At 43.9% G+C, this 16,331-nt stretch overlaps 2 pseudogenes; both read right to left on the reverse strand.

Annotated features, from left to right (window-relative positions):
• Positions 1 to 2,510: 2,510 nt before the first annotated feature.
• Positions 2,511 to 3,840, reverse strand: LOC119310523 (annotated as a pseudogene).
• Positions 3,841 to 4,668: 828 nt separating this feature from the next.
• Positions 4,669 to 7,204, reverse strand: LOC119310524 (annotated as a pseudogene).
• Between the last annotated feature and the right edge of the window lie 9,127 nt (positions 7,205 to 16,331).

A 16,331-nucleotide genomic window follows, 5' to 3' on the forward strand; every position in this document is an offset into this window, starting at 1 on the left:
TTAACTTTTACTTGGACACTTTTCTTGACTTCAATCAAACAGAATATCAAAGTAGAATTTCTTTTCCGATAAAGGGCGATTTCATTACTTAAAAGGTTTAAGCATTACACCCGGCGCATTATTTCAAAGTAGAAATTGTTAAATATAGTAACTTGATCCATTCCCTCATTCCATGGGCTCAAGGCCAATATGAGTCCCTACAACAATACAACCGTCTCTAACAAAAATAACATTGTGGTTCTCACTTCTTGGTCCATGTAATATTTGTCGAAAAGTTGTTACCAATCAATAAATACCCCCTAAACACAACAGATAACCATTGGATATTCACATTGTTGCATAAATTTGTAGCACATGGTTACTAAAAAATTAACTTTCACGGCAAAACCTACCCAGTACAAGTACAAGACTTAGTTAACTGCAAGAAAAAATAATGAAGCGAACAATGGCAAGACAAATGAAAATGACTAGATAAGTAGTAAATATGCACTGTATACCTTATAATTATAAGGCAAGAAGCTGACATAAGGCATGCATGTTGAAAATATTATGTAACTAATAAAACAAGCATATTATAAATCTTATTGATTTCTGCAACGTCGTCTACTATCTATATTACAAAATTGAAACAAAACCACTAGTAAAATATTAAATGGTCCCCTGCAGAATGATTATGTGATTCAAGAGATAGGTTCTATTGAGTTCCAACTTCCAAGTCCAAACACACATGCAGGAGTCCATGGCCATCGTTTTATGTGGTTAATATAACTGCATAGGGTGAATCGCAATGCCATGTTAAAAGTGTGGGTTCAGTAATTCGACAAAATCTTTGAGAAATCATTTCATGCAGGTGAAATAACTACATGCTCTATGGGGCTTAGGAATGAATCGAATGATGCGGCTTGATTTTCCTGTTTCTTTTGCATTGCTTTGCATTGATGACTTTCTCTGCCCATTCTGTAAGAGATAGCACAACCAACCGGACGCACTACACGACAAAATGCTTTGGTTGGCACTGACTGTTCCAATTTGTGGTTGTCCACGGGTTGGATGTTCATGTTGTGAGTGGCACCATAGCCCATTCGAAACGTTTTCTCATACCACATGGCAAAATGCTTTGGCTGGATTTGGCTGCCTAGTTTTCCTATCTGTGGCAGTCCAAGCGTTCGCTGTTCATGTTGTGTGTGGCGCCACAGCCTGACCGGAACGTTTTTTCCATATAGTTAGTCGGATCTCGGGGATTAGAGCTTGTGATGTACCCGCCTCCACTTGCTAACGCACCTACGACTGACACCTAGCCATAATATGTGATGGTTCTTAGTTGACCATACCATGCCAGCGAGCCCTCTTAATATGTCTCCCCAAAAAGAGATACATATTTTCAGCTCATGCATGCCTCAGGCACAAGGAACGAATAACAAAGGCCCATCAATAACCCCATTCAATCAGATCAGACAATAATTTCAACCAAAAAGGAAAAGCATTAAACCCATCAAAAAATACCAAATGCTATCAAAACAAATAGGCGCAACAAAGGCTCGTGACTCCTTCTAGTTTTAACAAAGCCTAGAGAACAATGCAAACCTCAGCAGAAATAATGCATTTCACTACATAATGATGTAGCCCCGGCACAGACAATGGTCGTTATGAATTATTTAGACTCACCTTTCTCCGAAGGTGGAGCACCCTCAACATTGTTGTATAAGATCATCGAGCTCCCATCATCATCTATGCTGGTTGTACCCTTCACCAATTCTTCATTTGGTGAACTTTTGGGAACATCGCCCGAAAAATCTTTGGGTAGCAAGGCACATCCATGTTTGTTGAGTGCGCTAGAACCCTCCGGAGCTCCTTCTCCATGACATGGAACCCTAGGTGAAAACAAAGGCGTAATTGTTCAGTATATAGTTGTTAAGGTTATAAATAAAACAAGGCTATGGAAGTTTTGTAGCGCAACTAAAATTATTCCATTGTCCATTTAAATGACCTCATGTGCTAACTATGTTCTGTTGAGTTCCATTTCTAACAACCAACTAGTGTTTGCACATATTATGAAGTACAATTACAGGGCGACATAAAATAAACAACACGTCGATGAGGTATTTACAATAACTCTTCTCAAATAGGATAACATCTACCAGTCCAATAACTGCACTTTGATTAAATGCTCATCACAATACACATATCATGACAAAAGATGCCAGGTAATAACTCTCATGTATTGCTATCACTGAACCCCTCAAACACAAAACACACAGTCGGGCTCACGGCTGAACGAAAGAAAGGTAAACACCACTTGCTAACCACCTCCTCGTAGAATAAGTTATGCCGATCTTAACTCATGTCGCAAACCACATAACTCAAAGGGCCCAAAGCAACTAAGGACACATGAAAACCAACAATTGATCCTAAAGAGTACTGAACTAAGAGAAGTTCCTTTCAACAATGCCATCAATACAAATGTTTGAGCATAGCTCAAAATAGGTGTGGCGTGGAAGAGTAGAGATAGCTCACCTGGTATTGAGGTCATGGCTGAGACGTTCAAAGGTGTCGACAAAGCACCACTCCTTGATAGTATTGGACCCCTTGTCAAGCAGCTGTTGTGCCTCATCTGCTGTTTTCTCCTCCTCTCCCCCCTCCTCACCACCTACTTCCTGACTAGGGGTCGACGATAGCAGATCCTGGTATCCGCCACGGTCCACAGGAGTGTAGAAGCTGACAACTGGAATCAATTTACAGGAGCCACGATCATGACACACCTTCTTCACCCGGTCCGACTGTAGCTCGATTGTGAAGAGGCCAGAAAATGTGTTAGCGAAAATGACATTGGCTCCCTCGGCAAACCCCACCACGATCAGTCTAGTTTCTGCATCCATCCGAGCACCATTTGGGAGCAAATTATCCAAGTAGATTACCCGGTTCAGTACCCATCGTGCATCAGTTCCGTCACTCACCTCCCTTTGTCCACAGTTTGAGGCGCACATCCAGTTCTTCACAAAGACCCAGGCCACCGCCCTCTGACACCATAAGATTAAATCTCTCTGCATCGTTACCAGACTCGTGGTTTGGTGCGTCGAACTCAGTCAAGCCATGCCTTGCTAAATCGTACTCCAGGATCGACCCACCGTTGGACAAGAAATAGAGCAGGGACCTCCTAATGAGCACGCCGCTGGAAGAATTTTCAAAGCTTATCATGAACTCGCTGCGCATCGAGATCAGCTGGCCCCAGGTTCCGTGCTCTGACGAGTATACGCACGCCGACGTGACATACTCCTCATCGGCAGCATCTTCGTCCTCGAAGCAGAAGACGAAGGCCACGCCGAAAGGGCCTCCGAGGCAGTCGCGGTGGTCGCACCCATCGGCCGCGCAGAAGACGGCATAGGCCGGCTCGAACGGGACGCAGATCTTGAACGCCGGGGGCACCGCTAGGCGCTGCTGGGCGCCCGTGATTGGCTCCCACACGAGGAGCTCCCAGGCGCCCTTGGAGCGGAAGAGGGCGCGGCCGTGGCGGCAGTCGATGGCCCGCCAGGAGCGCCAGTCTGGCACGGCCAGCGAGAAGGAGGAGGCGACGGTGGGGACGAAGTGGGGGATGCGCTCGTCGTCCCAGTTGTGGAGGAAGCCGAGCACGGGGGCTGCCCCGTGGCGCTTGCGGAGGCGACGTCGGAATCCAGGGCGGGAGGCGGTGTGGCTCCAGGCCTTGCAGATGAGGGAGGCACGGAGGAGGCAGGCCGGGTCGTCGGGCGGGAGGCGGAAGAGGATCTCTTCGATGAGCTCGCTGGGGAGCTCCGGCGGCGGGGCGCACACGGTAGTTGCTTGGCGGCGCGATAGAGCTGCTCCCATGGTACTTGCTAGGTCTGGACTCCGGCCGTCTCGATCGGTGTTTGAGTGTGTTGTGTTGGGGGGAATGGTGGAATCGACGACATTGGGGATTTTGGATCCACCGTAAATTGCCGTTACTAAAAACGCGTAAGATTAAAAAAACGAAAGAAAGGAAGTTTGTTTTCTATTTTGCACAAAATTTGCTTTTTTTTTTGAGAGAGAGAGGAAATACCTGCCTTATTATTACTTATTTTGTGACTCCATCAGCCACAACAGCAGCTCGAATACAACAAGGAAAAATACTAAACCATGATTTACATACATAAACTAAAAAGGCAGCCCTCCCTAGCTAAAATATGAGCAACTTGGTTGGCTTCTCGTCCTGTCCATGTCACTCGAAAATCACCAACGTGAGCCATCAAATCCTTGATCTCATGGCTGAGAGATCCAAACCTGGACCGATCAAGCTGTTCCGAACAGAGAGCACGAGCAACTCCTTGGTTGTCAGTTTGAATCACAGCTCTTGTGACGTCAAGTTCACACACCATTTGTATTCTCCTTCGGCAAGAAAGTAACTCCACATGCTCAGCAGAAGAAACGATGTTGACGAAAATGCTGATGTGATCCCGAGCTCACAGGCTCCTGGAATCAGGACCATTTATATATCTTGTGATCTGTGTTGTAGTCTGTATAGCATGAGGTATATGCTCCTCCGTGTTATTTACCGAAATAGGACATGGCCCACAGCTCAATTAACTCCGTAAGTTAGCAACACGGCGGATCAGACTGAGGGAGGACGGATTGGACCGTTCCGTCATAGATTCTGTCCCCACTGAGTCGTTTTGTCATTTATGGTACCACGGTCGATGCTACTGTGAATGCTATGGTCTGCTGCTCGTTCATGCAACAAGGATTTAGCCTACTAATGACATATTCAAGATCAGAAACCTTCAGGCCACCTCTACCTCGCAGGCCTATCATCCCCATGATTCTCCTAACAAGTCCAGATCTGTCCGTAGGCGTGCCAAATTCCACTATCCTTCCATGGCCACGTACGCCTAGGATCATAACAGCATCCACATCTCTGATTGCTCTAACTTGCCCATCTGGCATCCTCAGTGATCCAGTTCTAGTGTCAACTCTACCCTTTTGTTCAGCAGTGAAAACCCTATCTATTGGTCCAGCATATATGTTTGTCAGCAAGCCAGCCATGCTGCTCGGCTCCATTGCATGGTAAAATAAAGTACCTAACCCTAGGAAAGAGCCAGTCGCGAACATTGATCTATAAGCCGGTTCTCGTCTTGGTGCATTGGCCACCACCATGGCATCGCTCCCGCACCGCCTGGTCCTCTTCTTGGGACGTCCCCTACTGCGGCTGCGCGATCTTGGTCGCTTCGGCATCCCAGGAGGCCTAGCCATCTTCCTGACCGGATCTGCAATCAACATTCACACGCGCAGCTTATGCTCTTGATGCGATTCATAGCACATAGCAAGGTGAGCTAAAGTATGAAGAGGCTCGAGGGGTAGTCTACTCGCTAGACGTGGCAACAAGATCAACCGGAGCAACAAAACGATGTAGGTAACCAAGAAGTAGGCGACGATGGAGCAAAACCAGGGGTTAGAAACCCGATCAACTTCTACATTATTAGGTCAGCCTTAGTTCTGCAGCATTGTGGCAATTGTTCCGGCGGTTCCCTTCAACGCTACAGTTCTTGCATCTCGCCGGCTTACGAGCCTTGTTGTGCATACCCCCGTTGAGGGAAAGTTGTGCGTTTGTGTCCTTGCTGCCTGCATATCCCACAAAATCGTGTTCTCTTACTTAAACCCTCATATGGCGCTTTCTCCCTACTTCTTGTTGGTCTTCCCATTTGCTTCTGTTTAGCTAGCGGCAACAAGGTTGCCAAGACATTTCCAGACTCGTTTGATGAGTTGCAGTCACCATCCCCAATTGTAATATGTGTACCTTCTGTTCCTGCACAAGGGGTTAATGGGGCCTTCATATTATCTCCTAACCTGTCTTCCAAACCCAAACCATCTCGCACTTCTGTGAATGGCTTCATCTCCATTGCACAGTGTTTGAACAATGAAATCAAATACTCATAAGCAGACACACCGCAGTCTCCCATTCGCAAAAGTTCCATAGCTTGCATATACATATTGAAATGCTGGAAACTGAGGGGTTTTCTTGAGCATTGTCCCTCTGGTACTGTGTGAGGTGTGCTGGAAGGATATCTCTTGCATCTCGTGTCCACCACTTCAGAATGTGCTTTTTTTGGGATCTCCGTGACATGGATGAAGTCCATTACCTGCATTTGTCAACATGAACGGAGGACACAGCGTCTTAGCTTTTTGATCTATCTTCATAATTTGATAATTTAAAACAGTGTAAATATCATGATAAACAGGACATGTAAATCACCTTTAGGATGTGGCTGCAGGCAGGCCCATGTGTGCAAACTGACCACACTCACAGTCAAACTCATCCCCTCCTTCCATAACCGATACCTTGTATGACGTTTTACACCACTTTTCCCTCCGCGCTGCATCGGTATGTATTGCAATGTAATTTTTTCCTTTGTCGATTTCCTCAACCTGATATGCACCGCACTCATACAATATTTGTCTGAATTGCTCAAACATAGCCCTAGTGTATATTTTCCCAGCATATGCCTCTCTGTAGCCAAATTTGCTCGCATGAGTGGCCTCCCCTGGAGAAGCAAACAAACTAGTGTCAGTACATGCATTCACTTATTCAGTGTGTAATTAAACCATAGCAATTGTTATCATGGAGACACTGCTTACTATTGCTGTCCGCTTCTCATAATTCTCTTCTGCCTCCCGGTCAAATATTAAGCTCATATACTTCCTGACAAAGATATGCATTGGGCTCCCAGGCGGCGCATAGTTCTTTAACTTGTGGTTAGCGCTTTCACTTCGTTGAGTGCTAGTCATCTTTGCACAGAACATGCCTTTGAAGTATGGCTTCGCCCACTTATGCCTTATCTCCTACAAATTAGTCATGTAGTGGTGGCTCTTCAGGTTGTATTTCTTTATAAGGTACTTCCAACCTTCCTCAAACTCCTCTATGGTTAACATGTGGTTGACAACCTTGCGGAACTCGGGACGGAAATCACTATTTTGGAGTACAATGGACCAAGTGACTCTTTTGCCTTCTTTAGCACATGCCACTGCATCATCGGTGAGCTGTGCCGGGCATCACATTCTTTATGGCAACCTCCATAGCCCTGTTCTGATCTACAAAGGTAAAGATTAGACCAACATTAGATTTTCTGGCTTTATGTCACACAATAATACCGAAACTCGTTCACTACCAAATCTTACTTTACTTACCTGTCAAGATTGTTTGCGATGCCTTACCACCCATTATCCTAATGAATCATGAGAAAACCCATTCAAATGTTTCAATTGTTCCACTTCGCACCAATAATCCAGCAAGGATTATGCTCTGAAAATGATTGTTCACCCCCACAAATAAACAAACGGCATGTAATAGAGGTTTGTCCGGTAAGTTGCGTCAAATGTAACAACATCACCAAAGAAACTGTATTGCAGCCTGCTGTTGCCGGTAGCCCACATCAAAGTGTTAATTCTGCCTTCATTGTCTGCTTGAACTCAATAAGTGAATTGGGGGTCCTTTGAACATAGTTCTTGGAATACTTCCATTGTTTTCCTCACATCGTCTTCTGACTGCTCACGGCTTATCTTTCCACGCAGATTCCGCAGAGCTCTCTTTGTGAATTGTACATTCTCCATCTTCCCAAAGAAGCTTCCGATGATGTTGTACACTTTCGCTAGAGTGACATTATTTTGCCTTATCTGCTTCACAAGGTACCTGATATGCTGATCAATATGCTTGTGCGATGGCCAGTGGAGTGTTTGTCCATATGTGTGCGTCAATGCATGGTTGTGCACATCCCGATGCTCATCTATGTACCATCCATTATCCTTGGAACACAATAGCCTTACGAGTGTGGGGCATTGACAGTGACAAGACCGTGTGTTTTCAACAAATGGCTTCCCCTGTAGAACCCAAAAACAAAAATACACAGTCATTACATACCACATGATGATTTTCCATTACAAAATAACTATTCCGGTTCACATTCAGCCTGCTCTTTCAATATCGGATGCCAAACCTTTTTCCCAAGAATATAAATTGTAAAAGTCGTATGCTTCACCTAGTGTGTCGAAAGATGTTCCTATCTTTGGAACAATAACAATGTCACCTGGATCCTCTGCAAATTGCCGTACAGTCTTCTCGAAGGCTGTTACTCTATCTGCACAAGGAGCCCTGCCTAGAGCAGCAGCACCCACACGAACTCTGCTCAAAGGGCAAACAAGTACAGATAAGCTGTTTGTTCAGTCTTCTGAAACTGAATTATGTATGACTAACATAGTATCCAGGTTACTGCCTAATTTCCAATCAAATCTAATATGCATCACTAGTTTGTCCACATGAAGCAACACAGTTTTTGCAAAACCACAGTATTTCAAAACCTCAGTATTTTAATGTGTGGGCAATAAACACTTTTAGTTTCTAAAAAGCGTAGTTTTTCTTAGTTTTGGTAAAACTGTGGAGGCATTCGGCAAATGGCAGTTTTATTAGGTTTCTCTGATTTTGACCGATTGTTTTGTCATTGCATGGATAATCTTGAACATGCACTCACGGCCGGATCAACTTGTGCTAACGGCCGCCGTATGCATGCTGGGCATGAGCACGTTCTCTACTACTCCTACGTGCTAGAGCATTTTGACAGGCACTTAAGGTGCAACTCGCGTGTCTAGAAGCAGTGGTAAAAAGTGGCCAAGACATAAAGATCGAGGGCTCTCATAGGAAAATGGAACCTGGAAGCGTCATACGGCTGATCGCCGACCTGTTGAATACCTGGAAGAGATCGGGAGGAATACACCCCTGTACGTGTTTCCGGCCGGCGCTAAGTCATCCGTGCGTGTACTCTGGCCAGATAGATATATCATCTGGCAAGTATTGGTCATAAGAAGATGGACTCAGAGAGACCAATGAACCAGCGTTTCTCAGTTTAAAAAAAAAGAGGTCCCGACCTCTTTTTCAAATACTACAAAAATACCACAGTTTTAGAGATACTATGGTTTCTTAAACTGCAGTATTTTTTCTATCCAAACAAATCAAAGTATTTAATACCGAAGTTTTTTTAGAAACCACAGTATTCCTACAAAACATCAAAAATACTTAAGCTCCCAAACGCACCCTTATACATTTCTGCTTGATGATTCAATGCAGATACATCTAGAAATAAAATTTTGGCACCCACATGCTCTCTGCTCAAATGGCAAACAAGTTTAAATTAGATGTTGGTTCAGTTTCCTGAAAACTGAATTATGTATGACTGACATAGCAACCAGCTTATTGTTTAATTTCCCCTCAAAGCCTTTTCGCATCACTATTTTTTCCAGCTGACAAGTTATACTTCTCTAATTCACTAGGGGATGCAGACACCAATATATGATTTACAATATCTGAATCTACGCTGACCTATTAGATTATGCTACCGTCCACATATTTTCTTCATATCATTGTAATACTGGAACTGCAATTCATCATGAATTTCAACTGGAATCAGTCGTACCTTTGTGTTCATCCTGGGGTTTTTGGGTCCAATTGCTCTATCGACTGCTCTGAACACTGCGCCTTGTCTGCAGTTCCTGCCTCCGCCGCGACCTCTTCAGGGCAAATCTAGCCGTCCACACTAGAATCTGCCCCCGCTGGCACATCTAAACCTGGCGGCGCACTCACGGGGAACCGCATCAGCTCCAGGCCTCATATTATCTATCTTCTGTAGTTTCTCATCGTTGATGGTGGCAGTTGTCCGTATGATGCAGCCTATTTGATTGTCGTACACTACAAAAAACATACAGTTCCGTGATGATACGTGTTTGTCACAGTAGGTCGCGTTTTCTGTCATGCATGTACATCCATGACGATTTTATGACAGAATCAAGATAGTCATACCTGTGCTGTCGTAGAAGTGTTCCATGACATTACCAAAATTATCATCACAGAAGTGTCCACTTCCATGACGATAAATCGCGCGTCACAGAAGTGTTTTCGTCAAGGGTGACCGACACGTGGCATCCACCGTTACGAAACGCCGTTAAGCTAGCGGGTCGGGTTTTGGATCTGATAACCCGTTAACAGCCCGGACCAATGGGGATCTTCCACGTGTAAAATCATCATTGGCTGGAGGAAACATGTGTCGGCTCATCATTGGGACAGATGTCATCCACTCATTGGACAGAAGGCGCCTATGATACGTCGACACGTGGCACGCCCCAACAGAGGCCCGTTCTTGGCCGGCCCGTTTTAATTGGTAAAAAGGTGTCGGGCCGGCCCATGGAAAGCCAGTTAACGGCCTGTTCGCATATAGCCCATTTATAGCCCGCTAACCCAAGGCCCGTTACGCCCTATCCAAATTAGGCCCAGCAGCGTCATCTGGGCCATCCAATATGATTCCAGCCCGTTTTCACTTCTGGCCCATGTATGGCCCATGATGTCTTTCGGCCCATATGAGGCCCTTTGTAACTCTTGGCCCATTAACGGCCGATGGTGAAACTGGCCCGCAATGAACAGTGTATCACTTTATACCCATTAACGGCCCGTGATGAAACTGGCCCGTAATGAACAGTGTATCACTTTATACCCATTAATGGCCTGTTATTCCATTGGGCCGATTCTAGCCCATGTTATCTTTCGGCCTTCTCAGAGCCCATTTATTCTTGGGCTCATTTCCAGCATTCGTTTACTTACGGACCGTTACTGTCATTTTCTGCTTGTGGGCTAAATTCAGCCCGAGGTTACAGTCGGTCCGTTTGTGGCCCGTTAATATGTTGGGCCATTTTCATAGCGTCATCAAATACGGCCGATTAACGATGGCCCGTTATGGTCGGCCATGAACATACGATTCCAACTCTAACTCGTTTACGGCCATAATGCAGTCTGTATGGCCAACCGATCATACGGCCCGTACAAGGCCCATTGATGATACGGCCCGTAGAAGGCCATTGTGTCTACGACCCGTATAAGGCCCATTATTTCTACGACACGTAGAAAGCCCATTGTTGCTACGACCAGTAGGAGGGAAATGGTAACTACAGTAAATATGTAGCCCATGGTTATTGTGGCCTAGTTTTAAAAAATAGGTTATTGCGGCCACTAGCAAACCGCGGAAAAAGAACTGCACTGACTACAAGCAAACAAATAAACAAGACAATAAGGAAATAAGTAAACAAGCAACTTACTCTAGGCTATCACGGCAATTACATATATTATATCCACTGGGCATCAAAGTTCGTCACCAGTGCAAATATAGGGAACACAGCAGCATAGAAACGTCGCAGCAAAACAAGTCCAGAACTGAAACCACTTTAGAAGAACTCAAGAAACAATATCCTAGGTACCCATAATGCTGGCAAGATGCTTAGCAAGCTTATTAACTTTCTCTTGTTTGGTGCTTAAGTCCTCCAGCACTTGTTGTTGCACCAGAAAGTATGCATCTGAATTATGCAGGGACTTCCTCAGTCCTTCGGCTTCCTGTCGCATAACATCTGATCGATGTCTTTCAACTTGAAGTTGAGACTCAAGAAACCGAACTGATTCAGGCAACGAGTTTGAAGAGGTGGTGCCAGCATTAGTAACCAGTAACTCGAACACTACATCAAGACAGGACTTTGGGGTTGTCTCAGTGTCTTCAATATAGTTTTATCAGCTTTCTTGGAGACCAACAGGGATGTCTCACTATCTTGAACCTTATCGGCATTACTTCCTTTACCATTGCATAACGGGGTACTCTTCTCCAATATTTTGTCTGCGTTCTAAAAGAGAAACAAACAAACACATCATAGGTTTACAATGTAGTATATGAAACTCATTTTGGTAAACCAGTTCAGTAGTGAGGTGGACAGGATAACAGCATGAAACAAACATATATCTATGTAGTATGGTCACCGTATGGTCTATATCATTCAAGTTTATGTTGCCAAATCAAGATAGCTACAGTTCAAATCATATCTATTTAAGACAAAGCAGCATAGACAGAATATAAGTGTGGGAAACTACACAACAATAACAACACTTGTAATGTGTATGGCATGAGAACATAATTATTTATTAAATTGAAACTGAAATCAACATAGAGCAACTTACAACAGCAAACAGCCAAACACATTAAAGAAACAGGTTTAAAACATACCTGTTGCGCCATTGGAGTTTCAATTGCATCCTTCAAATTTGAAATTAGTTGGTATGAGTAAATACAGTGATGCAAGAGCAAAGTAGTATGAACCATAGCTACGGAACCTGACCTGAGAACAATTCTTCTTCTGCTTTAAGCGTTGACTTGGGGTTCGCAGTGGTGGTCCTCGTGCTTTGGGCACTGCAGTTGCCTTACTATCTGCTCGTGTTTGGGTGCTCTATGGTGGAGACGGTGTTGTGTCAACGGGAATTCGGTTACTATCTGCTGGGGTTGGGGTTAGAAGAGGTGTAGCTGGTTCTCTGTCCAACTGGGTAGGGGTACAATCTGCATCAGTTTGGGTTATGTGTGGTGGGGCTGGTTCTTGGGTAAGTACACCGTGGTTCTATCTACATCGGCAGGTAGCACGATCTTTTCTGAAGACCGTGTTTTTACTACCACAGATACTGCCATCACTCCCTCCAATTGAAATGCCTGATAAACAAGAAAAGTAATTGAATGTACAGACATTGTAACATAGACAGGTGCAATGGATAGTAGGGAAGAAAACAGGGCAGGAAATAATTCACATTTATGTTGTCTAACCAAACAGAATAGCAGGACATAATTTCACATATATGATGGCTAATTAAACAGGATAGCATGACACAATTTCACATGTATGATGGCTAACTAAACAGGATAGAATGACATACTTCAAAATATGATGACTATGTAAACAGTATGACATGATATAACTATACGATGTGTCTATTAAAGTGGTTGGCATGCCATAAATCACAAACATGCCGTCGATGGAAACATGATGGCATGATATAATTCACGGATAGAATGACATAATTTAAAATATGATGACTATGTAAACAGGATGAGATGATATAGTTATATTATGTCTTTAGAAAGTGGGTTGGCATGCCATAATTCAGATACATGCTGTCTATGTAAACATCATGGCATGACATAATTCAAATATATGATTTATATACTAAGGAAGTGAGAAGAGGGCAATCACATATATGATGTGTCAACTAAGGAGATGGCATTCAATATTGTGTATATGATGTAAAAACTAAGCATTGCAATACAACATATGCATGATATGAGTAATATAACCCTGCCAAGTTTGAGCATACACCTCAGGGGGATAATAGGACTGTTCATCTGCCTCTGAATCCTCCTCTGAAGAGCTATCTATAACCAGCAAGATATCTGCTTCAGCAGGTAGCATTGTCTGCTCTGAAGACCTTGTTTTCACTCCAGATTTCTCCATCACCAATTCAAATGGCTGATGCACAGGAAGAGCAGTTGAATATACAAACATTATCGACAAAAGCAATGAGAAATACAAAAAAAAGGACAGCATTATATAACTCACATATATGATGCTTGCCTAAACAGCATGGCATTGCATAATTCACATACATAATGCCTTGCAACAAGATAACATTGCATAATTCACATATATAATGTCTTGCAACAAGATGGCATTGCATAATTCACATATATGGTAATTAGACACTAAACAGGTGGCGTTCACACAAAGCATGTCTAAACTAAGCAAATGACATAGCAATGCAAGATACCATACGCATGATATGAGCAACATAACCCTGCCAAGTTAGAGCATGCACCTCGGGGGGGATATGACTGGTCATCTGTCTCTGAATCCTCCTCTGAGGAGCTATCAGTAACCAGCAAGACATGCGCTTCGTCAGATAGCATTGTCTGCTCTGAAGACCTTGTTTCCACTCCAGATTTTTTCCATGACTGTGCCAAATGGTTGATGGACAGGAAGAGTAATTGAATGTACTAAAATTGTTGACAAATTTAACACGTAATAAAAAAATGATGGCATGATATAATTCACATATAAAATGACTGGCTAACTAGGGTGGAATTGCAAAATTCACATATATGATGCCTGGCTAAACAAGATGGCATTGCATGATTCACATATACGATAAAGAAACTAAACAGATGGCATTGACACAAAGCATGTCTAAACTAAGCAGATGACATCTTTAATGTATAGAGTAAGCAATGCAACACACCATATGCATGGTATTACCAACATCAGCATGCCAAGTTAGAGCGAAGACCTCATGGGGTAAATAGGAGCGGTCTTCTCCTTCTGAATCCCCCTCAGAACAGTTCTCTTCTTCTTCATTACGAACCAAAATGGGTGGAGGGGGCTGCCTTTGCGCCCACCATGGAGCGACATCTGCATGAAATTTTATTGCCACGCAAGGCTCGTCTCTTTTGCTCTACATGATCAGTTCCATTGTGTATAATAAATGGCATGCATAGTAATAAAATAGTGAGATTATGTAAGGAGTGCATGCACAAATCCAGAGTGATGGTAGCAAATTATGGATAGACCCAAAACCAATGATAGCAGGCAGATAATAGCTTTAGTTAAAAAATACAGATAATGGCTCCTTTAATGTTTGTTTGCACCCAACATGAAACTCATAGTAGATACCAGAGATTAACCAGATAGTAGACAGATAGTACTGATTGCTGCCCCAATATGTACCCCACAACCATTTAAAAAGTTTCAGCATTAGTTTGGACCTGACTCGGAGTCTAATAGGTGAACACGAAGATAAAGTAGCATGTCATCATATTAAGCGATGCATAATGTAAGCAGACACGGAAGAGTGCGACCTCTCTTGCGGACCCGTGTAGTGCTCAAGGTCATATGCTCATTTGATGATGGTAATGCAGTTGTCGTGGCTGCCAGCGGCGGGGAAGAAGATCTGAGGCGGCGAAAAACAGTCTGGAGAGCGGATCCCTGCTGTGGTGAACCCTTTCGTCGTTGGAGCAGCTGAGCTGGGGTGGAACACAGCGCCGCAGGAGCAGGACAAACCACACAAGCTTTTCTTTGACACATATCTGTAACAGAAGTAATTGAGTAAGGGCTTGTTTGAATTTTAGGATTCTAACAATGCAGGGATAGGAAATAGAGAGGAATAGGATAGGAATGCACGTGCGAAACAGAGAATTTAAAAACACAGGATTTCTGCCAATCTGGGTGTTTGATTCACAACAATTGGAAGATCACATGATGGAAAAAAGCATGGTGAGATTAAGTCAAACCACAAGAAAATGTACGGTTATAATGCTATCATGCTACTATCTCGTAGTCTTGTGCTTGATGAATAGGGATTTGAAAAGGGGGGAAGTGAAAATTAAAATTCCTACGTTTTTTCTTTCAAGGAGACACTAAAAGAACAAATCCTACAGTTTTCCTTTGCTCCATTCCTTTGGACCAAATTCATGAATAGTAGTACCATAGGAAACTTTCCAATTCCTATGTTTTCCATTCACTTTTCCTTTCAAGCACTGGCGATTCTAGTAGGCAGGCTTGAGCAAGGAAAAGCCTACACTAAAAAATGTTTTTGTGATACTTCTATTACTTTGGACCCAGGCCACTGCCCTACTAGCTCAACTCCCAGGGCCATCGACAAATGCACAGCTCAAACGCGCAGAGATAAATAATGATGGCGTTCAAGATAGTCCATCACGGATAGCTAAGTTGCCTGGTACCTCACTGCTTGTCATATAGTAGGAATAATCGTATTTCCCGTTACTACGTGTGCTCAGATGACAATATTAACCTGTAGAGTAAAAAAGAGATGCAACAAGTGTGCAACCTTTTTGGCGAAGCCATGTCGATCTTAGCGTGATTGGGTTGGCCAGTGAGGATGCTCCGGCTGACTTGGCTGTCGAAGGAGGGGAAGAAGATCTTAGGCGTCTGGAGATGGAGCCCGAGGTACTACTCCGCTGTGATGGAGGGTTTCGTCGTTGGAGCAGCTCTGGTGAGTTGTACGACGCCGAGGCTGAAGCAGGACAAGAGAGACAACGTTAACCTGAGTGGAATTCTAATAGCATCTCCAATACATGATGTAAAATACATAACCAAAAAGTGCTAGATGTAAAATACATCAACCGCTCATCTCTGAACTTAACTGTCGAAACTGAATTTAACCGTCGAAACTGAACTTAACTGTCGAAACTGAATTTTGATTTCGAGACTGAATTTTACTGTCGAAACTGAACGCACTAGCAAGGTGAGGCTACACGTCAGTCGACCGACTTTTTAGCCTCTGGTTAGTCGATTTTCCAGCCGTTGGATATGAAATCAAGGGCCTGCAGTTCATCTTCAACCTCCACCCCCCTGAGCCGCCAGCCACCACCGGCCAAACAGCATCCCCCCGCCGCCCGCGGCCGGCGGTGTGCCGCCCCGCCCGCCTCGAAAACACT

Source organism: Triticum dicoccoides, chromosome 5B (assembly GCF_002162155.2).
Source record: "Triticum dicoccoides isolate Atlit2015 ecotype Zavitan chromosome 5B, WEW_v2.0, whole genome shotgun sequence".
Lineage (NCBI taxonomy): Eukaryota > Viridiplantae > Streptophyta > Magnoliopsida > Poales > Poaceae > Triticum > Triticum dicoccoides.